Raw genomic sequence first — 27728 nt, 5'->3', positions numbered from 1 at the left:
AAATCTTTAGAAAGGTAGGTGAATAGGGGTAAGCTATAGGGAAAGACGGGTAGTATACAGTATGTACAGGAGCCAAGGGGGAACAATAAGCGTGGAAGACCAAGAACGAAGTACACGGATTAATAAGGATGTACGACAGGAATGTAATCTTTCGCCCCTACTGTTCAATATACAGGATGGTCCACTGATCGTGACCGGGCCAAATTCCTCACGAAATAAGCATCAAACTTGTCTAGCTTGAAGGGGGGAACCAGATGGCGCTATGGTTGTTTCGCTAGATGGCGCTGCCGTAGGTCAAACGGATATCAACTGCGTTTTTTAAATAGGAGCCCCCATTTTTTTACGTATTCGTGTAGTACGTAAAGAAATATGAATGTTTCAGTTGGACCACTTTTTTCGCTTTGTGATAGATGGTGCTGTAATAGTCACAGACATATGGCTCACAATTTTAGATGAACAGTTGATAACAGGTAGCTTTTCAAATTAAATTGCAGAGCGTAGGTACGTTTGAACATTTTATTTCGGTTGTTCCAATGTGATACATGAACCTTTGTGAACTTATCATTTCTGAGAACGCATGCTGTTACAGCGTGAATACCTGTAAATACCACATCAATGCAATAAATGCTCAAAATGATGTCCGCCAACCTCAATGCATTTGGCAATAAATGTAACGACATTCCTCTCAACAGCGAGTAGTTCGCCTTCCGTAATATTCGCGTATGCATTGGCAATGCGCTGACGCATGTTGTCGGGCGTTGTCGGTGGATCACGATAGCAAATATCCTTCAACTTTCGCCACAGAAAGAATTCCTGGGACGTCAGATCCGGTGAACGTGCGGGCCATGGTATGGTGCTTCGACGACCAGTCCACCTGTCATGAAATATGCTATTGAATACCGCTTCACCCACACGCGAGCTATGTGCCGGACATCCATCATGTTGGAAGTACACCGCCATTCTGTCATGCAGTGAAACATCTTGTAGTAACATCGGTAGAACATTACGTAGGAAATCAGCATACATTGCACCATTTAGATTGCCATCAATAAAATTGGGGCCAATTATCCTTCCTTCCATAATGCCGCACCACACATTAACCCGCAAAGGTCATTGATGTTCCACTTGTCGGAGCCATCGTGGATTTTCCGTTGCCCAATAGTGCATATTATGCCGGTTTACGTTACCGCTGTTGGTGAATGACGCTTCGTCGCTAAATAGAACGCGTGCAAAAAATCTGTCATCGTCCCGTAATTTCTCTTGTGCCCAGTGGCAGAACTGTACACGACGTTCAAAGTCGTCGGCTTGCAATTCCTGGTGCATAGAAATATGGTATGGGTGCAATCGATGTTGATGTAACATTCTCAACACCGATGTTTTTGAGATTCCCGATTCGCGCGCAATTTGTGTGCTACTGATGTGCGAATTAACCGCGACAGCAGCTAAAACACCTACTTGGGCATCATCAATTGTTGCAGGTCGTGGTTGACGTTTCGCATGTGGCTGAACACTTCCTGTTTCCTTAAATAACGTAACTATCCGACGAACGGTCCGGACACTTGGATGATGTCGTCCAGGATACCGAGCGGCATACATACCACACGCCCGTTGGGCATTTTGATCACAATAACCATGCATCAACACGATAGCGACCTTTTCCGCAACTGGTAAACGGTCCATTTTAACACGGGTAATGTATCACGAAGCAAATACCGTCCGCACTAGCGAAATGTCATGTGATACCACGTACTTATACGTTTGTGACTATTACAGCGCCATCTATCACAAAGCGAAAAAAGTGGTCCAACTAAAACATTCATATTTATTTACGTACTACACGAATATGTTATAAAAATGGGGGTTCCTATTTAAAAAACCGCAGTTGATATCCGTTTGACATATGGCAGCGCCATCTAGCGGGCCAACCACAGCGCCATCTGGTTTCCCCCTTCAAGCTAGACGAGTTTCGTTATTTGTAGTTTTTTCGTTTGATGCTTATTGCTTGAGATATTTGGCCCGGTCACTATCAATGGACCACCCTGTAAACGTCGAGGAAGCAATTACGGAAATAAAAGAAAGTTTCAACTGTGGGATTAAAATTCAGAGTGAAAGGATATGATTTTAAATTCGCTGAGGGCAATGCTGTCTCAGTGAAAGTGAAGAACAATTACAGGCTCTACTGAGTGGAATGAACAGTCGTCTAATTGATACAGAAAATGAAATGAGAAGAGACCGAGGAAAGACGAATACATTGAGAAGTAGCAGAAATGAGAACAACGAGTAACTTAACATCAGAATTGGGGATAACGAAGCAGACGAATTAAGGAATTCTGCCATACAGGCACGAACAGAACGCGTAACAGACGGAGCAAGGAGAACATAAAAAGCAGACTATCACTGGCATAAAGGGCATTTCCTTCCAAGCGAAGTCCATTAGTACGAAACACAGGTTTTAATTTGAGGAAGAAATTTCTGAAATGTATGTTTGGAGCACAGTATTGTATGTTAGTGAGATATGGACTTTGGGAAAACTGGGACAGAAGAGAATAGAAGAAGATGTGGTGCTTCAGAAGAATGTTGAGAATTAGGTGAACTGATAGGGTAGGTTCTCCATGGAATTGCCGAGAAAAGAATATATGAAATACATTGGCAAGAAGAAGGGACAGGATGATAGGATATCTGTTAAGGCTTCAGGGAACAAATTCCATTGTACTAAAGGGAACCGTAGAGATTAAAATCTGCAGTTGCTACTCTGAGGATGAAAGGGATGGCACAGGAGAGGAATTTGTGATGGGCCGTATCAAACCAGTCAGAAGACTGATGAAAAGAAAATCGTCATTAAATTTTATTACAGTCCAGGCTTTTTTTGTGCTCCTTCTCCATATCCAGATGTCTGTCACTTATAATTTGTTCTTTTCTTCTTTCGTGTAGTCCACCCATCTCGACAAAAGCGTGAAATGATCCTAACAGACGTCTTCATTCTTCTTTGTTTCCATATTACGACGATTATTTGTTAACAAATTACTGTTATTTCTGAAAGTCTGTTTTTTCATTGTCATCATCATATCTAGTTTTCTTTTAGCATACCTTGGGCACCCCAATTTCAAGCAGATTGCAACTTTTCTTTTCATCTTTTGTTACGATACTCAACATTTCTTTTATCTTGTGATGTGTATTTGTCTAATTTAGGTATTAGTTTATCAGACGTCCTTTGAATTTGTTTCCGTTATCTCTTTCTGTGTTCCTCTATTGTAACACTTCTACAATATCCACCATACTTCTGTTGTCATAATTTTTTATTGTTCCCTAGTGACAACTTTCATTTGTTTTTGTTGCTCCCTAGTAGAAAACTTCATTTTCTAGTATTAATATTGTAGCGGTGAACCCCAGATTCCTTAAAGAATCGAACTCTCGTGTATGAAAGCGCTTTAAACTTCTGGTTCCTTGGCTAATGTGAGAATATGTTAAATGTATGACGTTAAGCATGTAAGGAAAATAAGTTTAGAATATGTTTGACATTCTGTTTAAAGTTTGTTGGAAGTCGCCATGTACTCCCATTGTCAATCACTGGATGATTATAATCTGGGTAATTTACGGTCCGTTTTATACAAAAGCAAGTTTCCCACATAGTTAAATGTTTATGATGTCACATCTCCTGAACTATGTGTCGTTCAGTTATATAACTTCGAAGGTACATTCATTGGTTTGGTATATGGATAATGCCTGCATAATCTGTGGCAAGTAGAGTTAATACACACATCAAAAAAGTTTTGCTTCTCCTCGGTTCCGAGAGTTCCGGAACCTGTACAGAAAACTTGAATAGAGATAAACGTAAACATCATTTCCGCCCTTTTTATTGGTCATGAAAACCACGCATTGCATGTTGTACCACCATATGGTGAGACCTTCAGAGGTGGTGGTCCAGATTGCTCTACACACCGGTACCTCTAATATTCAGTAGCACGTCCTCTTGCATTGATGCCAGCCTGTATTCGTCGTGGCATACTATCCACGAGTTCATCGAGGCACTGTTGGTCCAGATTGTCCCACTCCTCAACGGCGATTCGGCGTAGATCCCCCAGAGTGGTTGGTGGGTCACGTCGTCCATAAACAGCCCTTTTCAACCTATCCCAGGCATGGTCGATAGGGTTCATGTCTGGAGAACATGCTGGCCACTCTAGTCGAGCGATGTCGTTGTCCTGAAGGAAGCCATTCACAAGATGTGCCCGACGGGGGGCAAATTGTCGTCCATGAAGACGAATACGTCGCCAATGTAGTTGCACTATCGGTCGGAGGATGGCTTTTACGTATCGTAAGCCGTTACAGCGCCTTCCATGACCACTACCGGCGTACGTCGGCCCCGCATAATGCAACCCCAAAACAGCAGGGAACCTCTACCTTGCTGCACTCGCTGGTCAGTGTGTCTAAGGCGTTGAGCCTGACCGGGTTGCCCTCAAACACGTCTCCGATAATTGTCTGGTTGAAGGCATATACGACACTTATCGGTGAAGAGAAGTTGATGCCAGTCCTGAGCGGTCCATTCGACATATTGTTGGGCCCATCTGTGGCGCGCTGCATGGTGTCGTGGTTGCAAAGATGGACCTCACCATGGTCGTCGGGAGTGAAACTTCGCACAGTTTGAGTCGTAATACGAAGTCCTGTAGTTGCACGAAAAGCATTATTCAATATGGTGACGTTGCTGTCAGGGTTCCTCCGAGCCATAATCCGTAGGCAGCGGTTATCCACTGCAGTAGTAGCCTTTGGGCGGCCTGAGCGAGTCATGTCATCGCAGGTTCTGTCTCTCTGTATCTCCTCCATGTCCGAACAACATCGCTTTGGTTCACTCCAAGACGCATAGACACTTCCCTTGTTGAGAGCCCTTCCTGGCACAAAGAAACAATGCGGATACGATCGAACCACCGTACTGACCGTGTAGGCATGGTTGAACTAAAGACAACACGAGTCGTGCACCTCCTTCCTGGTGGAGTGACTGGAACTGATCGGCTGTCGGACCCCCTGCGTCTAATAGGCGCTGCTCATACGTGGTCGTTTACATCTTTGGGCGGGTTTAGTGACACCTTTGAACTGTCAATGGGATTGTCTGTGATACAATATTCACAGTCAACGTTTATCTTTAGGAGTTCTGGGAACCGGGGTGATCCAAAACATTTTCTGTATTAGTAGTAAGTAATAAACTGAGACGTCAGGTGCGGTATTGGAGTTTTAGCCTGCTGTACGACCAGCGAAAACGTAGTAAATGATAAACTTTTTCCTTTAGTCATATTTTGGGTGTATCAGCGAAAAGACGTTTCGTTATATGTTTGAAATAATTTGGACAGTATGTTGGAAGTCGCAAAGTGCTCTCCTTCTCAAGTACGGAATGAAAATATTCTGTGTTTTTGCACACCGTGACAAAATGGTTCAAATGGCTCTGAGCGCTATGGGACTTAACATCTGTGGTCGTCAGTCCCCTAGAACTTAGAACTACTTAAACCTAACTAACCTAAGGACATCACACACATCCATGCCCGAGGCGGGATTCGAACCTGCGACAGTAGCAGTCACGCGGTTCCAGACTGAAGCGCCTAGAACCGCACGGCCACACCGGCCGGCTCACACCGTGACACCTCGACACATTACGCAGTTTCTAACTGTAATACTGAATGTAACATAATATTATGCTTGTTAATGAGTAAACTATGACGACATTTCAAAATTTTTAATTCGCTCGATAATTTCATGAAATGCTGCTGATCAGAATTTTTTACCCCTGCATGCCGTTAGACAGGCAGCCTGCTGCTGGGATTGGGCGCCATGAACAGATTTAGCCGTTTAATCATACAGATTTCCTTTCGTAATAAAACAACATAGAAAAATTCAATGTTTCCTCTGTTTATTGAGGGGAAATTTTAAGATCTTTACGAATATGCCGGAACGCTTTCGCATTCTGAAGCCATTCACCGATTTTCATCGACAGCGTCTGGAAAGTTTTCAACCGAGATATCGGAAGAAGCAATAACGATGTTCCGTAGGTAAGCATGGAAATTATGGCTCTGAGCACTATGGGACTCAACTGCTGAGGTCATTAGTCCTCTAGAACTTAGAACTAGTTAAATCTAACTAACCTAAGGACATCACAAACATCCATGCCCGAGGCAGGATTCGAACCGGCGACCGTAGCGGTCTTGCGGTGCCAGACTGCAGCCCCTTTAACCTCACGGCCACTTCGACCGGCTGGAAATTATGGAATATCCTATCAGCCACGACGATAAGTTCAAATATAACATTACATTCGTACGTCGACAGGGTAGGAGACGAACAGGATGGGTGGCAGTATTGAGGGAGCCAGATGCCTTACGAATGGGACGTTTTTCGAATAGGCGGGCATTAAGAAGGGTAAAGGAAGAAGCGTGGGTGGTGTAAGGAGAGACAAAGCTGGTCACATCTCAGACTGGGAACAGAAGACGGCGATAAGGAGTGCCCGCAGCAGGCGCCGCCCGCGCCGCCCTCGCCGCCCTCCCGAGGCCGTGAGTGGCGGCCTCCCCCGGCGGCTTATCTTCAGTTACGGCCTCCAGTATTTACCTTCGTCTGCAGCTGCGTCGCCTCTGCTAAAGCTGCTGGTGCTGACGACTTAACGAAATTGCAGACGTATTCCTTAACGTTTCCTCGCCGCTATGGATTGAGGCGCTGAGGATTTCGGCGGTTCCGCCTGCGGGCGTCATTCGGAGGCCTGGAGGCGGGGCGACGCCCTCGCAGCCACTTGATGGCTCCTTTGAGGGGGCTGAGAGATAAAGGATCTGCTGCGCGGGGATGAAGCACTCAACTGTTACTGCAAGGAGTACTGGAAGTTATCACGACCACACGAAACAAAAGTCCTCTTGATCCCCAATCTGTGAACTCTTTCAGGACTGCCGCGAAAATTCATCTTTACAGCCATCTCGCCCGACTTCTAAATCCAGTTGCAGAAAAGTCACAGGGCGAAGAAGCTGTGGAGAGAATATTACTTCAAAATAAGAAATAAGTAGCCTCTTTCCAGACTGCACTTAAGGAGGACACAATTTCATTGAGCTACACTTTACTCTCCTGAAACACCTTATATTTGGAGTTTATTATGTTAGAATTGCATTTCGTAAAGCTCTCACATTAGGTGTGGCCAAGCTAATATTAGATTCAGACGGCTGAGGAACAAATGTGCAGATATTTGTAGATACGGTTTGCAAGATGACGCAATATGGCAGCAGCCCATCAGTGAGGAGCGATGATTTTGTATTTTAATAAAGATGTCAACGAGTCATCTGTGAACCAGAGAAGTCGCCGGGTCCAGTACTTGTTCCAATGCTTTTCTCGCTGTGTATCAACCATATTCCATCTATACCTCACTCTTGTAACTACCATTTATATGGTGACAGTATCCAAGTGCACACTGTGTGATCAAAAGTATCGATGGCGATCCGAAGACAGGGGCCGCGCGGAGTGGCCGCGCGGTTAGAGACGCCTTGCCATGCTTCGCGCAGTCCCTCCCGCCAGAGGTTCGAGTCCTCCCTCGGGCACGGGTGTGCGTGTTGTTCTTAGCATAAGTTAAAGCAGTGTGTAAGTAAAGGGACCGATGACCTAAGCAGTTTGGTCCCTTAGAAATTCACACACATTTGAACATTCGATGGCAGGGTGTGGGTATGGCGAATGCCCGGTGAACGTCATCTGCCAGCGTGTGTAGTGCGAACAGTAATATTCGGAGGCGGTGGTGTTATGGTGTGGTCGTGTTTTCCATGGAGGGGGCTTGCAACCGTTGTTATTTTGTGTGGCACTACCACAGCACAGGCCTACATCGATGTTTTAAGCACTTTCTTGATTTCCACTGTTGAAGAGCAATTCGGGGATGGCGATTGCATCTTTCAACACGATCGAGCACCTTTAAACGGTACAGCAGTTACCGCTCCAAAAGCAACGGGTTTCGCTGCTCGCTCGCACCTGGAATACAAACTGATGCGGCTCCGCCGCCAATTTATTACACTACGCGGCCGGCCGCAGGTGCAGCAGAACCGCATGTGGACAGATGGAGAATGTGTTAGGACTCGTTATACATGTTTATATATGTCATGTATCAAGTATTACTTGTACTTGAATGCGAATCATGCACGTGGACATTCCTAGTCATCCTCCCACCTTTCCATAAAGCGTGGCCAAATTCAATACTGGCCATTAAACATGCTACACCACGAAGATGACTTGTTACAGACGCAAAATTTAACAGACAGGAAGAAGATGCCGAGATATGCAAATGATTAGCTTTTCAGAGCATTCACACAAAGCTGGCGCCTGTGTCGACACCTACATCGTGCTGACATGAGGAAAGTTTTCAATCGATTTCTCATACACAAATAGCAGTTGACCGGCGTTGCCTGGTGAAACGTTGATGTGATGCCTCGTGTAAGGAGGAGGAATGCGTAGCATCACGTTTCCGACTTTGATAAAGGTCGGATTGTAGCCTATCGAGATTGCGGTTTATCGTATCGTGACATTACTGCTCGCGTTGGTCGAGATCCAATGACTGTTAGCAGAATATGGAATCGGTGGGTTCAGTAGGGTAATACGGAACGCCGTGCAGGATCCCAACAGCCTCGTATCACTAGCAGTCGAGATGACAGGCATTTTATCCGCATGGCTGTAACGGATCGTGCAGCCACGTCTCGATCACTGAGTCAACAGATGGGGACGTTTGCAAGACAACAATCATCTGCACGAACAGTTCGACGACGTTTGCAGTAGCATGGACTATCAGTTCGGAGACCATGGCTGCGGTTACCCATGAATCTGCATCACACACAAGTCTCATCAATAGTTCCAATGAATAAATTCTATAGCGCAAATATAGTGCAACGAAGTATATTCAAACGCGAGTGAGTTATTTTGGTCGAAAAATTGAACAGTAAAAATGTTTCTTTGTGCGAAGTGGATCTTAGAACACATGGTATGCCCCATGCTAGTAATAGTGAACGTGGTTGATTATTGGGTAGCCAAATTATAACATCGAACGGTCACATCGTAATTCGCCACCTCACGGCATAGTTAAATTGATTGCCGTTTCCACTCCCTTTGTAGTTGGATGAACTGTAATTCCACGTTGTCGATCGTTCGTGGCCGGAGGGAACGAGTTTCAAATAGCGACAAAACAGACAAAGCTCCGCTAAACTCCTTCGACCTCCTGTGTTAATGTGTCTGGTCCCCAGCTTGTCCGTTATCCTCCTCTCCTATAGTGGATGTTCTATGTAAAGTAATGGTAGAATTTGGTGGTACACATTTTGGCCAAACAAAGTTCCGTCTTGTCCGTAAAACAATAATGAGTGTGAGGTTAGCAAACAAGGTAGCCAAGCTATACGTTGTAAAACTGCAATCTCTGTAAAGTGGAGTAATGACTGTAGTTGCTGTAAAGTGGAATAATTATGTTTAAAATAAATAGGTTATGAATGATCATCAATCTTTAACATGCCCTTAAATCACAATGAAGACAATCTAAAGAGAATTCATTTATAGCAGGAAAAGAGTTATAAAATAAAAAAAACCATAGAACGAAGGGACCCACACATCAGCGTGTGAGCCCTTCAGCCCCTTGCTTAGTAATGTGCAAAATAAGACACGTTCCGTTCTCTAGGCAGCGTTCTTAAGTACCCCTCCCCCAATTATCCATTGCGCCATCTCCATTCAGGGCTATTTGCAATGACTACTTCTGTTATTAATGCCGATGTGAGGTGTCGGTTTCTGCCTGGTTGTGGACCAGTATAGAAACAAAAAAATCCACAAAAATCACGAGGGCTGCGTAAAGCAGAAATACGAGCGTTGCCGGAGGGTTTTAAGAAAGTATAGGCAAAAGCATAGTTTTCTCTCCTTCCCAATAATACGGCTATCTTTCAACGTGTTTATAATGCACGGCCAGTGGCGGAGTGGTTAGACGACAATAACATCCATCTAATGGACTAGCCAGTACTGAGACCTGTCCTGAATCTTATAGAACACCTTTGGGATGTTTTATAACGTCGACTTCGTACCGGGCCTCACCGACCGACATCGATACCTCTTCTCAGTGCAGCACTCCGTGAGGAATGGGCTCCCGTTCCTTAATAAATATTCCAGCACCTGATTGAACGTATGCCTGCGAAAGTGGAAGCTGTCATCAAGGCTAAGGGTGAGCCAATACCATATTGAATTCCAGCAATACCGATGGAGGGCGCCAGGAAATTGTAAGTCATTTTCAGCCACGTGTCCGGATACTTTTGACCCCATAGTGTACGTCTGTATCAGCCCTAAGAACACTGCTGCTGCTGCATCAGGTGTGAATGACAAACTTTGTTCAGTATCAATATGGGCAAAAAACCTCGTTCTTTAAACTAAACCGTAAGAAAACGTCTCTGTATCACACCGAAAGTTGATCAGTGACCATTTTCGTGAAACATCTCTTACAATGCTTCTTAATGGTATTCCAAAGCAGTAGCAGACCTCGGCATAATCTTGGATGGGCATCTGAAGTGGGAAGGGCGAATTGTTGCAGCACGCAGCAAATCTCTCTTCTGCTTATACATAATCCAAAAATTTAAGAAAGTATTTCCACTTGAAATTAAACAAAAATTAGTCCATTCTTTAGTCGCGCCAAGTCATCGCCTCTGTGGTGTGATTAAGCGCGGCAGAAGTAGTCAGAACTCCAAAACGAGAGTTCCAGACGACTCTGCCTAGCTGTGAATGCTTCCGTAAGATGTGTGTGCAATATTTGTTTGTAAGATCACACCAGTTCTTCTTATACTCAGTTGCATTGGATCCGACTATGTTCCATAAGTGAACAGCTTAGAGAACGAAGCATCAACGCTTTGTTCTGGACCCGCCCATCGTTTTGCAGGGCAATTCTCTGGCGCATATGGTGCAAGTAGTGACTGATTTGTTCGATCTCTGAGGCTGGGAAGTCGATACCGCTCACCTTACACCCCGAACTTAAGCCCTTGTGACTTAGACTTGACTCGTAAATTGAAGGAAGCACTTCATGCCGTTCTCTTCAGAATTGCAACAGAGGTTCGTCGAGCAATAGACTGTCCCACTCGATCTATCAATACGACAGGTGCTGCTAAGGGTATCCTTCGACTTCCACATCGGTGGCAACGGGTTATACACAATTCTAGCGACTGCTTATGTGTTCCAACCCTCCCATCTAACGTCTGCATCCTATTTGAAGGTAAGCCTCAAAAGGCTGGAAACCTATTTAATAGAATTAAATAGCGACTGAGGGCACTTACCTGTAGTTATATTCAAAGAATATACAGTCAGGTGTTCCGTAATATTTGTGACGTCTCCCTCTGGATTGGCGACGCTTCAAACATCAAGGCGTCGACACACACAGAAGTTCGTGTGAGGCGTAAGTTGGGTTACTGACGTCACATAGGCACCAAATTTCATCACAACCATGGCCAACATCACCAAGGACGTGTTACACGACGGAGAAGTCTCCTCCCCCCTTAAGCACATCTCACTCTTTCTCTAGGTGCCTCTGCTATGAATGCAAGAATCACCATGCCCAGTGACGTGACCCTTTGGAGTGAAGTGTGACCACATTTGTTATCCGGTATACAGACTGTTCAAAAAAATTCGGCTAAATATGAAGGTGAAGCGAAGCAACAAAACTTGTTTATGTCTTTCAGCCCTCCTATTTGGCGCCCTCCTATGACATGATCACAGAGGATTGCGATACTAATAAGTGCGTGAATAAAACGGCGAAGTGTCTTTGTAAGACCTGCCCTAGTTCGACAACACTTTAGGTACCACCTGCGCACCTTTGTTGAGCAACTTAAAAATGCACCAGTGCAGAGACACGCATTCACCGATGACAACGTGCTGGCGGGTTGGCAACCCTATCGGCACAACCTTATATGAGGGTTGGGTTGTTTGGGGACGGAGGCCAAACAGCGAGATCATCGGTCTCATGGGATTAGGGAAGGACGGATAAAGAAATCGGCCGTGCCCTTTCGAAGTAACCATCCCGGCAGTTGCCTGGAGAGATTTAGGGAAATCACGGAAAATCTAAATCAGGATGGCCGGACGCGGGATTGAACCGTCGTCCTCCCGAATGCGAGTCCAGTGTGCTAGCCACTGAGCCTTATATGAATGTCGCTATGCCGACGCATTGGCGCATGGTGGCTGCAACCAAAATCTTAGGACAGTCAAAAGTGTTGCCTGTCCTGCCGGCGAGTAGTCATCGGTGAGTGACTTTCTCTGTATAGGTATTTCTTTGAAGTGCTCAACAAAGGCGAGCACGTGGTACGGAGTGTGTTGCCACACTGGAGAGGGGGTAGGGGGGCAGGAGATCTTTGGGGACCTTTTGCAATCCTGAGAGAATGTTTGATCGCCCAGGGGGGGTGGGGGAGGGGGGGGGGCAGCTGTGACTAAGGTTGTCGATAAAGTCGGTCTGTTCCTCAACTCAGTGCAAACTGTTGTTTTCGACCGCGAAATATATGTAAATGAACGTTCCAAGGGAAAAGGGGGGGGGGGTTCATTCACGCCCTTTATGCAACCTCCTGAGAGACTTCGTGTCGATTCAGAGCGGTAGCGTGTCTGAAATATTTTCCTCGGCCAAACATAAGAAAACCGCGTGATTTCAATGTTGAGCATCGCGGTTCTGAACTCTATCCTAGAGGCGTCAAAAGAAAATGTGAAATGAGAGTAAGTGTAAGTGTGACAACTCTCCCATGTGTGAAAAATCCACGGTGGCGCTGGGCAGAAATGCGGCGAAATTTGGTGGTAGTGTGTCATCATTAACCCACTTTACACCTTACATGAACTTCTGAGCTCTGGTCTTTTTCCGCATTTGTCGACACATTGTTGTTTGAAACGTAACCTAGCCGAATCTGAGCTACAGCGGCGTGGCTTCACCTTTCGCTCTCGCATCCAGAAAATTGCGAGAGTGAATAGGCCTAATTTAAATATGTTTTGCGAATTTCATCTAGAGTAAATGGAAAATGGGAATGAGTGTTTGGCGTCATTGGCCGGGAGTCGTCTTGCGAGGCAGGTCCGGCTGCCTTGATGTAGGACTTATTACATTCGACGCCACATTAGGCGACCTGCGTGCCGGATGGGGATGAAATGATGATGAAGACAGCACAACATCCAGTCCCTGAGCGGAGAAAATCCCCGACCCAGCCGGGAATCGAACCGGGCCCGTAGGACGGCAATCCGTCACTCTGACCTCTCAGATATCGGGGCGGACATCTAGAGTAAATAAAAAATGTTTTCTTCTCTTTACTTATGCATGTTTCGGTAATATTACAGAGGACTTCGCTTCACCTTACTAAAATGAATATTTGTTTCTTCATGTTGGTGTTACTCTTCTGCAGTACAGGCAGTATTTGGGGCTCCAGTTGTGAAACCACTACTAACAGCAACAGAAGAATTACAGTTAACGAACTGTCTTGTAATATCATCACTACTGCAGAAGATAGACAGCAGCAAGGACAACCAAGTATGTTAAATAAAATAGAGAGAAACTCGTGGACGACGGTTCAACATGTACGGTTAAAGAGAGAAAAAACAAGAATTTGTATTCTCATAGAGATTAAATTCTCAAGACGTGCTGCCTGAGAACAAAGGTGAAGCACCCAGATGGGAAAGAAAGAAGCGAAATGATGGTTCACCGTTTGAGAGGGTATATAATGTTATATCAGTGATTATAAAATCGAGTCAAATTTACAGGGAACTTGGTAATGGAAGCCGCTCGACGCTGTGATGTTGTGCCCCCTTTGTCTTGAATGCATGCACCGATTCGGTTAGGAAGGGTGCCACAAAGTGGTTGTATCCTCTCCTGAGGCAAGAGGCCTCTGACTGTAGCTCGTCCTTGATTAATGGCTACTGGCACTGGGGCGCAGCTGATGTCCTAGCTGGTGCATTACATGTACTGTTGGGGACAGATATGGGTATCTTGCTGGCTACGGAAATACCTCCACCTCAAAGAGAAAGTGCCAAATGTGCACGAGCATTGTCATGTTGATGAATGGCACCAGACTATTGTAGCATGAGAAGTAACACATCACGACGCAGGATGACTGCGACGAACCGTTGTGACCGAGCGAGGTGGCGCAATGGTTAGCACACTGGACTCGTATTCGGGAGTACGACGGTTCAAACCCATCTCCGGCCATCCTGATTTAGGTTTTCCGTGATTTCCCTAAATCTTTCCAGATAAATGCCGGGATGGTTTCCTTTGAAAGGGCACGGCCGATTTCCTTCCCAATCCTTCCCTAATCCGGGCTTGTGCTCCGTCTCTAATGACCCAGTTGTCGACGGGACGTTAAACACTAATCTCCTCCTCCTCCTCCACGTACCGTTGTGCCAACAGCGTTCCCTCAGTCACTACCAGCCACGACCTGGAATCATACCCGATGGCTCCCCATATCACGACGTCAGGAGTAACATCGCTGTGCCTCTCCAAAAGATTGGAAGACTGGGATCTTCGCCTAGTCGCCGCCATACTCGCCGACGGTGGTCATCCGGTGTAGCGCAACACCGCAATTCATCGCTGATCACAGTGAGACTCCACTATTCAGCAGTCCATGCTTCCCCGTCACGGCACCACTCCAGATGCAGCCGTTTGTGTTGTGTTGTTTACGGCAGCCTACGCATGGATCATGAATTCCATAATCCGGCTGCAGCTAGCCTTCTAACAGCCACAGAATATTGCAGAGTCCATTATTTGTTCTCGGTTGAAATACGCAAATGTGAAGAGGTTACAATCGACTGGAACCTAGGCGGCGAGTATACCTAGCCTCACGTTACCATGCAGTTCAACATCAGATCACTGTCACCTCTGAATGCCCCACAAATCTAGGTATAGCACGATGCGAACAGCCGGCCATAAAGTTGCTGCATCCTCTGCCAGCTGCTGATAATGCTGTCTCAGAGGAGTACTTTGTATCTCCTTGTTCTTCACAGTGATCACCCAACCTCTTGCGCTGTCCACACCCCTTATACACCATACCAAGCGTGAGAACAACGTTAGACACAAACAACACTAATGTACTCTGGTTGCTGTTCTGCGTGTTACAGATAATTTCATCTCTAATCAATTAAAAACTCGCCTATGGTATTCACATCTGGCTATGTCTTCTTTATTTTCTTCGTCGGGCAGTTTATACTTATACGCTTGCAAATAGTACGCTTCCATGAAGAAAATCACGACATGTGTAGCACTTTGTTCTACATGCTTCCTACTGCAGTGCGAGAATATGGCTGTAACCAATGTCCTGCGCGAGGATAACTTACTGCGTTCATTGTGGGACATATTTCCACAATGAGGTGGAAAGTCTCCGCTGGTGTTGTGTGGTAACAAGGGGCAGGACGGTTACGCTAACATTAAACTGACGGCAATTCAATTAAAACAGCAGATAAAAAGCCAAAGAAAATATTCTGCGTGACATTTAATACACACTTTAAACAGTGAAACAAAGAAGTGAGATGTAAAAGCACACAGGCAGGCACTATGTAAAAATTAATATGGGCTTGCAGTTGGTTCGTTGTGACCCAGGTCTGGGGTTGAACGGAACCAGATTCGCACCTCCAATCGTCGTGTAGTCTCTTTCTAATTTACGCTTCCCTACAAGTTTGCAGTTCATTATTAAATAGGTGGTTCAGTTTCTTTTTCTCTGCTGACTGAAGTGTTAAAGCTCTGAACTCTTTCACTGTCAATTCAGGCAATTTATCTTCTTCGTCTTTTAAATAACCGGCAAGCTGTAACTCTAGTCCATTCCAGAGAACACGACTAAATTTTCTCGTTAACTTGTCAGTTTGAATAGTCTCATTCTGAAGTCCACTCCGAACTGCTCTCTGAAGAGTTATTGTAGGAACGTTGAACTGAGTACTGGCTTTCCCAAGCTCTATTTCCTTTTTCAGAACAGCTATCACTGTCTCTTACAGACTAAGTTTGACAATTACCTTTTCATTCTTATCTTCTAACCATCTGTGAAAAGACAATTGTTACCAGAACAAAATAAAAATCCCAGGAACATAGTAATGTATCTTAGAAGTGTTATAATATATATTGATACTAAAAAGTAGACGGCCGCGGTGGCCGAGCGATTCTAGGCACTTCAGTCGGGAACCGCGCGACAGCTACAGTCGCAGGTTCGAATCCTGCCTCGGGCATGGATGTGTGTGATGTCCTTAGGTTAGTTAGGTTTAAGTAGTTCTAAGTTGTAGGGTACTGATGACCTCAGACGTTAAGTCTCATAGTGCTCAGAGCCATTTGAACCATTTTTTAACTAAAAAGTAAACAGGAAAGAATGCTACGCTACAGTCCGTTTCACCTCGGCCTATGAAGTTAGGTACAGTTCAAAACCCACAAAGCACTTCGAAACATGTGATTTGAAATTTTAAGAAAGATAAAACTGGTAGATAAGGCTTTTTCGTTTACCTTGCAGATAACAAGTTACTAATATTGCAATATGCACTTGAAAGACGAGGGAAAACACGTTACTGGCACAACAATCCAAAACAAGCTCTTCTTCAATGGCTTTTTGACATCCTTATCGCTCGGATAATACTCCCTGAACGTGATTTTGGAGTGAACCACTTTGATTCCAAAATAAAAACCCTAGTTTCGTTTTGCCCCGTGGTTTCGTCCTGCACTGGCTTCCCTGCTAAAGGCTGCCTTCCTCCTTAGGACAGTCCTTCGCTGTGTACGTTTTAGGGTGACTGTTGGTTATAGTAGACGGAGCCGGCGATCCCCAACACTTGCTGCGAAGCTCACGATAGCGATCAGTATTGCACTGGGTTGTAACTTCGCAGCGTCCAGGGTAACTCTTTGGTGGCAACTTTGTGTATGACTTTGCTAGAATTTTGCAGTATTTTGGCAGATACCTACATGTGCTAAGAAGTTTTTTCTATCGTCGAGGAGAGCTCCGAAATACCTCCAATCAGGGCAACCCGTAATTAAGCTGTTCTCTAGCTCTCTACTTTAAGGCATGAATTTTGCTTCATGGAGACCTAGCCCTTAAGTAACCAAAATGTAGTTTTACTTGCAGCTCTTTTTAATTTCTTACTCACACACGAACGACGCATTTTTGAGAGTACAGGGTTTACACTTTTTTTTTATTCTCCGTCTAGAACCTCCACAGACCACCACCCGGCGAAAAAAATGACTTCATCCTCCTCAACAGCTCCATCAAACTACTTCAGCACCATCTCGGTTGTCATGTCTTAAGTTATTGGTCCACAGATATAATTCCCACCAACACTCCGCTTTTTACAGAAATCTGAGATCGACTGTCACCACTTGATCTGTTCTACATCGACTGCTTCAAATAAAAACTGCTTTCTAAACCATAACCTAAAATTATACATCGACATCTATACTCCGCTAGCCACCAAGCGGTGTGTGGTGGAGGGCACTATTCGCGCCAAAGTCATATTCATATCCCCCCTTCCTCCCCCCCCCCCCCCCCCCCCGCCACCCTGTTCCACTCGCGGATCGCCCGATGGAAAATCGACTGTCTGAACGCCTCAGTACGATCTGTAATTTCACTTATCTTTTAATGGTAATCATTGAGCGATTTGAAAGTTGGTGGTAATAATATATGGTCTGCATCCTCGGCGAAGATCGAATTTTGGAATTTAGTGAGGAGCCGCTTCTGTTTAGCGCGCCGTGTGTCTGCAAGTGTGTCCCACTTCACAATTTCTATGAGATTTGTAACGCTCTGGCGATGGCTAAATGTACCACTCACGAATCTTGTCGCTCTTCTTTGGGCCTTGTCAATCTCTTGAGTCAGACCCAACTGGTAAGGGCCCCATACAGACGAACAATACTCTAAGACTGGACGAACTAATATATTGCACGAAATTTCCTTTGTTGAAGGACTGCATCGCTTCAGGATTCTATCAATAAACCGCAATCTAGAGTTCGCCTTACCCGTTACTTGTGTAATCTGTCGTTCCATTTGAGACCATTTCGAATAGTCACATCCAGATACTTGACGGGTGTTACCGCTTCCAAAGACTGGGCATTTATTTTGTACTCATACATTAAGGGGGATTTTCGCTTTGTTATACGCAGTAGGTTATACTTACTAATATTGAGAGATGACTGCCAGTCATTACACCACGCATTTATTTTCTTAAAATCCTCATTGATTTGTTCGCAACTTTCGTATGATACTACTTTCCTGTAGACTACAGCATCATCTGCAAACATTCTAATACCGCTGTCAATACCATCAACCAGATCGTTTATGTAAATCGTAAAAAGCAGCGGACCTATTACGCTGCCGTGGGGCACACCTGACTAATAATTCGCGCGTAGCGAATGAAAGAATTTAAAAATCTCTTGCATGGCTCCTGAAGGAAAATGAAATGATCGTATGGCATTGTTGGCCGGAAGACCCCATTCGGGGTTGTTCGGCCGCCGTATTGTAAGTCCTTTTTAGGTGACGCCACATCGACGACTTGCGAGTCAATGGTGATGAAGGACACACAACACCCAGTACCCTGCCGGGAATCGAACCCGGGCCACCTCTGTGGTAGGCGGTAACACTACCGCTACGCTACGCAGGCGGACGGTCTTGAAGGACAGACATAGCACTGCGGATTCTAGAAAACAACATTGTCAGGGGCACAGTGTGTGTAGAAAGATCAACATAAAAAGGGACGGATTATTTCAAGCAATTTTATGTAGCGGTATAAAGTGTCTTTTATGGTACATCAGAAGCAACTTTTATTACGTAGAATTTTAGGTTATATTTTAGAAATAATTTCTTATCTGAAGCAGTCGATTTGGAATGGATCAAGTGGTGACAATCGATCTTAGATTTCTGAAAAATCTGTTGAATGTCCGTGTATATTTGCTCTATCAGATTTCTTCATGTAGTTCCAGATTTCGAATTAGGTATCTAATTTTCAAATTGTGGCTAACTTTACTAACAAGTACTGAATGTCAGAATAGCTTCTCATTCGTAGTTACATGATAGGCTTTGTAGGGTATAGCTTCCGTAAATTAACCCCATAAAACTTGATGCGAGAGAACTGTGTCGTACCCAAGCATGGGTCGCAACACATTTTGAATCCCAAAATCAGATTAGAGGTGTCGTTGGATCTTATGTCATCCATCTTTGACAAGCCAGCGACTACGTGACGGATTGAGTAGGTGACGAAGGTCGAGCTGATGTTTTTAGGTCTTTGTGGTAGGAGACAGTATAAAATGACTCGAATGTCAGGATACGGAGGTACATATGATGTTAATATTGAAATCTTACTCTGGGTTGGCTTTTGGTCTGCTTTTAATGCGTCTGTATCTTTTTAAACAGACGAGCCGAAGAGAACTGGCTCTGGTTTATACCTTATGTCCTGGAACCCACTTAACATGAGTGTAAAACATAGAAGAGGCTTGTAACCTCAAGCTGGAGCTCAGTTCTGCTTGTCGATCTACGACTCTATATCCTCAGTTTGGGCCTGTTTGCTTACAGACGGCACGTGGCCACATCGCCTATTGCGTCCAATTCACAATCCGCGAGCATGACATCAGCGATTTTTCATTGCATATGGCAACATACCGAACTGTTGAAAGCTGTTGGCATCATCTCCTGGCGCTGAATATCACAACCTAGGTTACAATGCCTACTGCAAATATTCGTACTTAGACGATTTTATGATTTTTCTGGCCGCCCCTCATGACTCAGTCATTACACGAAATCATCTTAATTTTGATGTTTTTTTAGAAAAGCCGTTTGAATTAACTGATGCCTTTCAATAAAAGAAAAAAATCAATACTAGTTTTCCTTAAAAGGGTAGTTTTAATTACTATTAATTAATACACTGATATACCTACATCGATACTTCTTTTAATATTTTGTCTAGACAAAATTCAATTTTAGTTTCGTAAACCTGTAACGAAACAGAATCATTTGATATACATCACGGTGTCATTCGGTTTGATTTTTGTTTTGGCATTTTTATAATGACTTTTGCTTTTGTATGATTTACGGTTTTTCACCCACTTTCAACACGTTTCAGTCAATACGTTATAAACACGACTGACATGCGAACAGAAATGACAATTTGTGAAGGACTCCCAATGACATTTGGAGGCACTGAATCATCTCTATAAATGGCGCGAAGTATAGCTTAAAGTGACATGACATGAAATGAATTTGATTCGTAACATACATTGTTATTCTGCCGTACGACTTATTTGACACCATAGGAATGACGTCACAGATCATTAAAATATAAACATCAACTTCAACAAGGACAGGCAGTTCGACAGTAGCAGCAGCTATGGGAGACGTTTGACACGATATTGTTTCCTATACTAAAGTTCACGTCAACGTAATGTAACCTTGGATCTACGGACAATCAACGACTAGAAGAGAAGTAAATCCACAGAAGGTAAGGATGTCAGATTCTACATCATTAGTGGGGTCTCGCTTTAATACAGTTCCAAATTAACTGTAGATCCAGTTCACTTATAGACCAATAAATTCCAAGTTATACACAATACACCTCACGGACTGATCCTACTGCTGCACATGTTATGGACAGTGAGGAACATAGATTTATCTGTGTAAACGAGAGAGCAGTATCGACTACAATTAGAACGATGATGGAACGTATTAAGACAACCGCCCCTCCCCCCCCCCCTCCCCCCAGTTCAATAACAACAGCAAAGTTCCGATTTCCTCAACTCAGATGACGTCCCTTTTCCGAAAGTGAACTGGCTGAAATGTCACACTGTATGTTACATCTTGGCAAATGAAAACGGCTTTTCAGGTTATTTCGCGACAGAGCACCGTAAACTTCAACGGATGAGAGCCTATAAAGAAGAATTAGCCAGGTTTTTACTCGCTTTCTTAAGAAAAAGATTTAGTTAATAACAACGCGAAACACAAAAGTCCATTATGCTGGATAATAATTATGTAAGTTGTACTGAATAGGTAATAATTATGTAAGTTATACTGAATATATTTTGTTATTTTGTGCCGTCCAGCAAACGATTCGACTGTGCCACTCACACAACTTAGAGAATTTACAAACCCAACATTTGTACTTGGGTGCTTGTAAAACCTATATTGAAGCACCCTCCAATTCTCTGACCAAGAAATGATGACGAGTCGCCAATAGAGTACTGGAATAATTTAATCTTATACAACAGGCAACGGTGGTAGAAATGGGGAAACGTTGCGTTGACGCCAGCCATAGTGTTTATGGAGAGCGCGTTATCTCCATCAGAGTGCACGCGACAGATTATGGAACATTGAAAGGAGAGGAATTCGAGACCGCGGTGTTTTCGCGCAGTGCGTCGGCTGTGTAGGGGCGATTTGCGTCAGCAGGCGCGGTGCCTGTTACATAACATGAAGTTATCTCTCGCCGCTCACAGAGGCGGAAAATTCATATTAAAACCGGGCTTTCATAAAACGTGATGGGTCGTGAACGTCCCGCTGGAATGGGATTATCTGTGAAACAAAGCGTGGGCAGCAGATAGCGTCAGCTGGCCGTCTCGCGCGGGCCTTGATTCGCGTTCCCAGGGCCGACGGCGGCACCGATGTCGGGGCCTTCACCCCTGGCCACCGGTGCTACTCCTTCCCTGCGCGCTGCAGCGGCTGCGGCCTGCAGCCAAGGCCACCAAAGCCACCCGGATTCATACACTGCCGCCTCCAGCTCGTAAATCGCGTCAAGGTCTTGTAGCCAACAATATGTTAGCTCCGGTTCGCTAAACACACACGCTCTCCCCCTTACACACAAACACACACACACACACACACACACACACACACACACGCAGAAGGAAAGACAGAGAGAGAGAGAGAGAGAGAGAGAGAGAGAGAGAGATCCACACACTCATTTTACCAAATAACGTCGAAAACGCGAGTGATGCTCTTTCACGGAACTCCACAGACAAAAATTCGGAGGTTTCTTGTGGATATTTTTTGAGTATTTAAGTATAAGAGTTCTAACAACTCTAACACAACAAAGGTAACAAATTGTTAAAGATTTGTAGTGTTGTTCACGCTGCTAAATACTGGATTTTCGGGCAACAACAAAGTTATTATGTGGCAGGTGTCATTAGAGCACAGTTAATAAAGTCATTTCATGTAATAACGAATAAACTAGGCACTCATCTTTTCCTGTTTCCCACGATGGTCTCGCTGTAAAATCATGGCTCAATCGTCGAAAATCTAGGTGGTGATGATTCCAAGCTCGGATGCAAAGAATCCTAGGTTTTATTCCGCGATATTCAAAAGTTTTGTAGATGCGCTTCACAAACCATCCTTGAAGATTAAACCTTTCAAAGTTAGCACAATAGTGATGTAAAAAAAATAATCAGCACTCCGAATTTAAGTTACACTTCTTTTTTTTTCCTTTGGCTGCAATATCGCGTAACACACAAAACATCACTTCACAATACAAAACATACTTGAAAACATCTTCCTCACTGTTAAAGTTCACATTTTATAAGCTGACTACGTTATGGGTCTATCCAACATGACGTCCAAGACTTGACCTTCTCAAGGTCCGACTCTCTAACTACTAATCGCTTACGCGCCCAAAAATCAGAGTTTCAAGTACGTCAAAGGTCATAGTGACAAAAGAAAGAATACACATAAGAATAATATCATTGCAACATAAACATATCGATGTATCAAAGTACCTCTACATTAATGAAATCAAATCTGAATGTTGTCTCAGAAATATGTCAACTACTTTGCAGAAACACAGTAGAATATTGCTGGTATCGAGAGGTTGAGTTGAGGTGCCGTAAAGGTTGCGTAATTCAAGTACCATTACAGAGTCCAACAGTATTTTTAAACAAAATGCACCTGTTGCAGTTTTGTTGACCTAAAAAGAACAACCACCACGAGCTTTGAATGACATTTTACATAAAAAAAATAGAGGCCCATAGGAGATCTTGGAGGAAGTATTAACAGACACAAAGCAGTGTTAACACGGAACTACAAACTAAACCCAGACAACCTTACATACGATGGTAATCCCAAAAGTAAGTTCTCCTATTTTTTTACAAGTACCCGGTGATCAAAAAGTCAGTATAAATTTGAAAACTGAATAAATCACGGAATAAAGTAGATAGAGAGGTACAAATTGACACACATGCTTGGAAGGACATAGGGTTTTATTAGAACCAAAAAAATACAAAAGTTCAAAAATGTCCGACAGATGGCTCTTCATCTGATCAGGATAGCAATAATTGGTTCAAATGGCTCTGAGAACTATGGGACTTAACATCTTAGGTCATCAGTTCCCTAGAACTTAGAATTACTTAAACCTAACCAACCTAGGGACATCACACACATCCATACCCGAGGCAGGATTCGAACCTGCGACCGGAGCGGTCGCGCGGTTCCAGACTGAAGAACTTAGAACCGCTCGGCCACTCCGGCCGGCAGCAATAATTAGCATAACAAAGATCTTTACAGGAAATGCTCAATATGTCCACCATCATTCCTCAACAATAGCTGTTGTCGAGGAATAATTTTGTGAACAGCACTGTACAGCATGCCCGGAGTTATGGTGAGGCATTGCGGTCGGATGTTGTCTTTCAGCATCCCTAGAGATGTCGGTCGATCACGGTACATTTGCGACTTCAGGTAACCACAAAGCCAATAACCGCACGTACTGAGGTCTGGGGTCCTGGGAGGCCAAGCATGACGAAAGTGGCGGCTGAGCACACGATCATCACCAAACGACGCGCGCAAGAGATCTTTCACGCGTCTAGCAATATGGAGTGGAGCGCCATCCTGCATAAAGATCGTTAGTTCCAGAAGGTGTTTATCAGCCAGGCTGGGGATGATGCGATTCTGTAACATATCGGCGTACCTCTCACCCCTCACGGTAGCAGTTACTGACGTTTTGCTGTCCAGCGCCATCTGTCGACATTTTGTGAACTTTGTGTTTATTTTCTTTATTTTTTGTTCTAATAAAACTCCCATGTCATTCTAAGCATGTGTATCAATTTTTACCTCTCTGTCGTCATTATTCCGTGGTTTATTCAGTTTTCAAATTTATCCTGACTTTTTGATCACCCTGTACATAGACCATTTTATTTCTACAAAGGTTTACGACAGTTTACAGCTAGAACATATAGCTATTTTTCAACATAATCACCATTTCTGTCGATGCATTTTTGTAGACTCTGTGGCAGTTTTTGTATGCCTATTTATACCAGCTCGCCGTCATGCTGTTCAGAAAGTTATGAACTTCTTCTTTCACCTCATCGTTGGAGCTGAATCACATTCCGGCCAAACGTTCTTTTAACCTAGGGAACAGATGATAGTCACTGGGCGCCAAGTCAGGACTATAGGATGGGTGGGTGATTATGTTCCACTGAAACTGTTGCACGACAGCGACGGTTTGCCGAGCGATGTGTGGGCGAGCGTTGACATGGAGAATATGTTCGCCCTTGCACAACATTCCTCCGGTTCTGAATTGCCCATTTGAGTTTTTTCAGACTCTCACAATACCTGCCAGCGTTAAGTGTGGTCCCAGTGCGCATAAAGTCGTCTAACAATACCCCTTTTCGATCCCAAAAAACGATTGTCATGACTTGACTGGCAGACTGTGTTTGTTTGAATTTCCGCGGCTTTGGCGAAGTAGGATGCCGACACTGGCGTGATTGTTGCTTGGTCTCATGTGTAAAGTGGTATCCCCAGGTTTCGTCACTCGTGACAATTGAGTCCAGAAAGTTGTCCTGTTCGGCTGCAAGGCGGCGAAGAAACGTGCGGGAAGCATCAGCTCGTTGCCGCATGTGGTCCTCAGTCAGCATGCTTGGCACCCATCTTGCGCACACCTTCCGGTAGTTCAATGTTTCCGTTAAAATTCAGTGAGCGGTGCTTCTAGAAACCTCAGGAACCAACGTGCAGAGATGGTCCAGGGTGATCCGCCGATCTTCACGTATGCTTTGCTCAACCTTCAACACTGTCTCCTCAGAAACTGACGGTGTCCCGCTTCTTTGTTCGTCATGAATTTCGATCCGACCAGCTGCAAATTCTCTACACCACTTACGAACATTTTTGACATCCATGCATTACTCACCGTACACGTCCATCTATTGGCGATGGATTTCAATCGGCGCAGTGCCCTTTGCGCTCAAAAACCGAATAACTGCGCACATTTCGCACTTGGCGGTAACATCCAACGGGAGCTCCATTCTCAACGGCTGCCAAGCCAAGACTGAGCGCCTCAGCGCGGGGTGCGCATGTTTTCACACAGCGCGTGAAGCACTCTTCATAACAGTGTTACCAACTGCCACACAAACAGAGTTCTGCACATATAAAAAAAATTGGAGACCTTACTTTTGGGATTACCCTCGTAATATCCATAAATACGACTGCCATTCAGTAGGTAAGGCAGCACACTTTTATCTCGGTCAACGTCGGTTGAAACAATGCGGAATTTTTTTTGGTTCATTCTCGAATACACCCGCCTCAGCCTAACAGTTTCATCACGTTCCGACAGGTAGAGGCGTTTTACGTAGACTTCAAAATTGCATCTGCAATGAAGATGCGTTCCAAGCAGACAGCTGTCATTGAGCTTCTTTTAGCGCAAACCAGAGTATCGCAGACACGCGGAAGAGAACAAAAGCATGGTGAGCCGTTGGGCGAGGCGTCTGTCATGATCGCAACAAGGTCGCGCAAACGCGTCCGATCTTCAGGCTTGGCGGCAGGGCGCAGACAGCCGTGACTCCTGAAATGTTAGAACGTGCGGACGGTCTCATTCGAGGTGATCGACGGGGCACAATGAGACACCTCGCTGCGCAACTGGACGTCTTTGCTGGTAGCGCCAACACTCACCCACCAGTTGAGGAAGTACGTGTGTCCGGTGGGTTCCTTGTCGTCTAACAGAAGGCCATAAAGAACAACGAAGGACGATCTGTACTGAGGTGCTTGCACGTTATGAGGCTCATCGGTAAAGGTCATGGCGACGGTCTTCTGGGACTCCGAAGGGATTGTTCTGTTTGATGTCCTCCCTCAGGGTACGACGATCAGTTCTGAAGTTCACTAAAAAAACTGAAGAAACGGATCCAGCAAGAAACATTGCCACAAAAATGCGAACGAACTTCTTCTCCATGACAAGTCTGCGTATTCGACAAGACCTCACAAAACGTCACTAGACCGTTCTACCTCATCCACCTGTAATTTTTCCTCCTATCTATGTAGTTATGTAGTTCTCAATTCGTTCTAGCAATCACTCATTCATAATAGGAAACACAATCATAACTCAGTCACTCAAAATGATTCAGAAATTTTACTTGTTAGAATGAAATCAGGCGATGGTTCTTCTTCTCTGCAGGCTCGTGCTTTGCGGCAGTCTGCTAATCTGTACAAATAAAATGCCTCGTAATTTTGGGAGCATTGTATAATCAATCGGGAAACCTCAGATCAAGCGGATCTTTGGCTTTGATGAAGTTTAACCTTCCGAAGAAGTAATGGAGCTCTTGGATTATTAAATGCAGGTTCGTATCCAGTCTTTCGGAAGTTCCCTTCTGATTAACAACTACGCAATATATCGATGAATAATCATTAATTCTCAAATGTCAAATACACACCTTTTGTATGAAGCAGCAATATATATATATATATATATATATATATATATATATATATATATATATATATATATATATATATATACACAGGGTGTTACAAAAAAGTTCGGCCAAAATTTCAGGAAACATTCCTCACACACAAAGAAAGAAAATACGTTATGTGGACATGTGTCCAGCAACGCTTACTTTCCATGTTGGAGCTCATTTTATTACTTCTCTTCAAATCACATTAATCATGGAATGGAAACACACAGCAACAGAACGTGACTCAAACACTTTGTTACAGGAAATGTTCAAAATGTCCTCCGTTAGGGAGGATACATGCATCCACCCTCCGTCGCATGGAATCTCTGATGCGCTGATGCAGCCCTGGAGAATGGCGTATTGTATCACAGCCGTCCACAATACGAGCACGAAGAGTCTCTACATTTGGTACCGGGATTGTGTAGACAAGAGATTTCAAATGCCCCCATAAATGAAAGTCAGGAGGGTTGAGGTCAGGAGAGCGTGGAGGCCATGGAATTGGTCCGCCTCTACCAATACATCGGTCACCGAATCTGTTGTTGAGAAGCGTACCAACACTTCGACTGAAATGTGCAGGAGCTCCATCGTGCATGAACCACATGTTGTGTCGTACTTGCAAAGGCACATGTTCTAGCAGCACAAGTAGAGTATCCCGTAAGAAATCATGATAACGTGCTCCATTGAGCGTAGGTGGAAGAACATGGGGTCCATTCAAGACATCACCAACAATGCCTGCCCAAACGTTCACATGTCAACACAAGCATCGAAGTCAGCATTACCTTCCTTCAATTGGGCCAACTGGCGGTGAATCGAGGAAGTACAGTACATACTGACGAATCTAAAACGAGCTCTAACACGGAAATTAAGCGTTTCCGGACACATGTCCACATAACATCTTTTCTTTATTTGCGTTTGAGGAATGTTTCCTGAAAGTTTGGCCGTACCTTTTTGTAACACCCTGTATATATTTCCTTTTTAAACGTACAATTTCGTATCAGTTATCTTTTGTCATAAATCTCAATATTCAGATTACAATTTTTCAAACAGAGCTCAGGCTAATCGGCACGAAGACAATCTCGGAAGCTTTTTTCTAACAAACACCAATTATGCGCTCATTGCATGTCTATTGTAT

The 27728-nt window shown here is 44.3% G+C and overlaps 1 protein-coding gene across 1 annotated transcript in view; it reads right to left on the bottom strand.

The window, feature by feature from the left end:
- Positions 1–27728, bottom strand: part of LOC126481920 (neuroendocrine convertase 2) — a 1488910-nt gene that overhangs the window by 436711 nt on the left and 1024471 nt on the right. The gene's annotated exons all lie outside the window — the stretch shown is intronic.

Source organism: Schistocerca serialis, chromosome 5 (assembly GCF_023864345.2).
Source record: "Schistocerca serialis cubense isolate TAMUIC-IGC-003099 chromosome 5, iqSchSeri2.2, whole genome shotgun sequence".
Classification (NCBI taxonomy): Eukaryota; Metazoa; Arthropoda; class Insecta; order Orthoptera; family Acrididae; genus Schistocerca; species Schistocerca serialis.
This window is presented reverse-complemented; position numbering and strand designations above follow the sequence as displayed.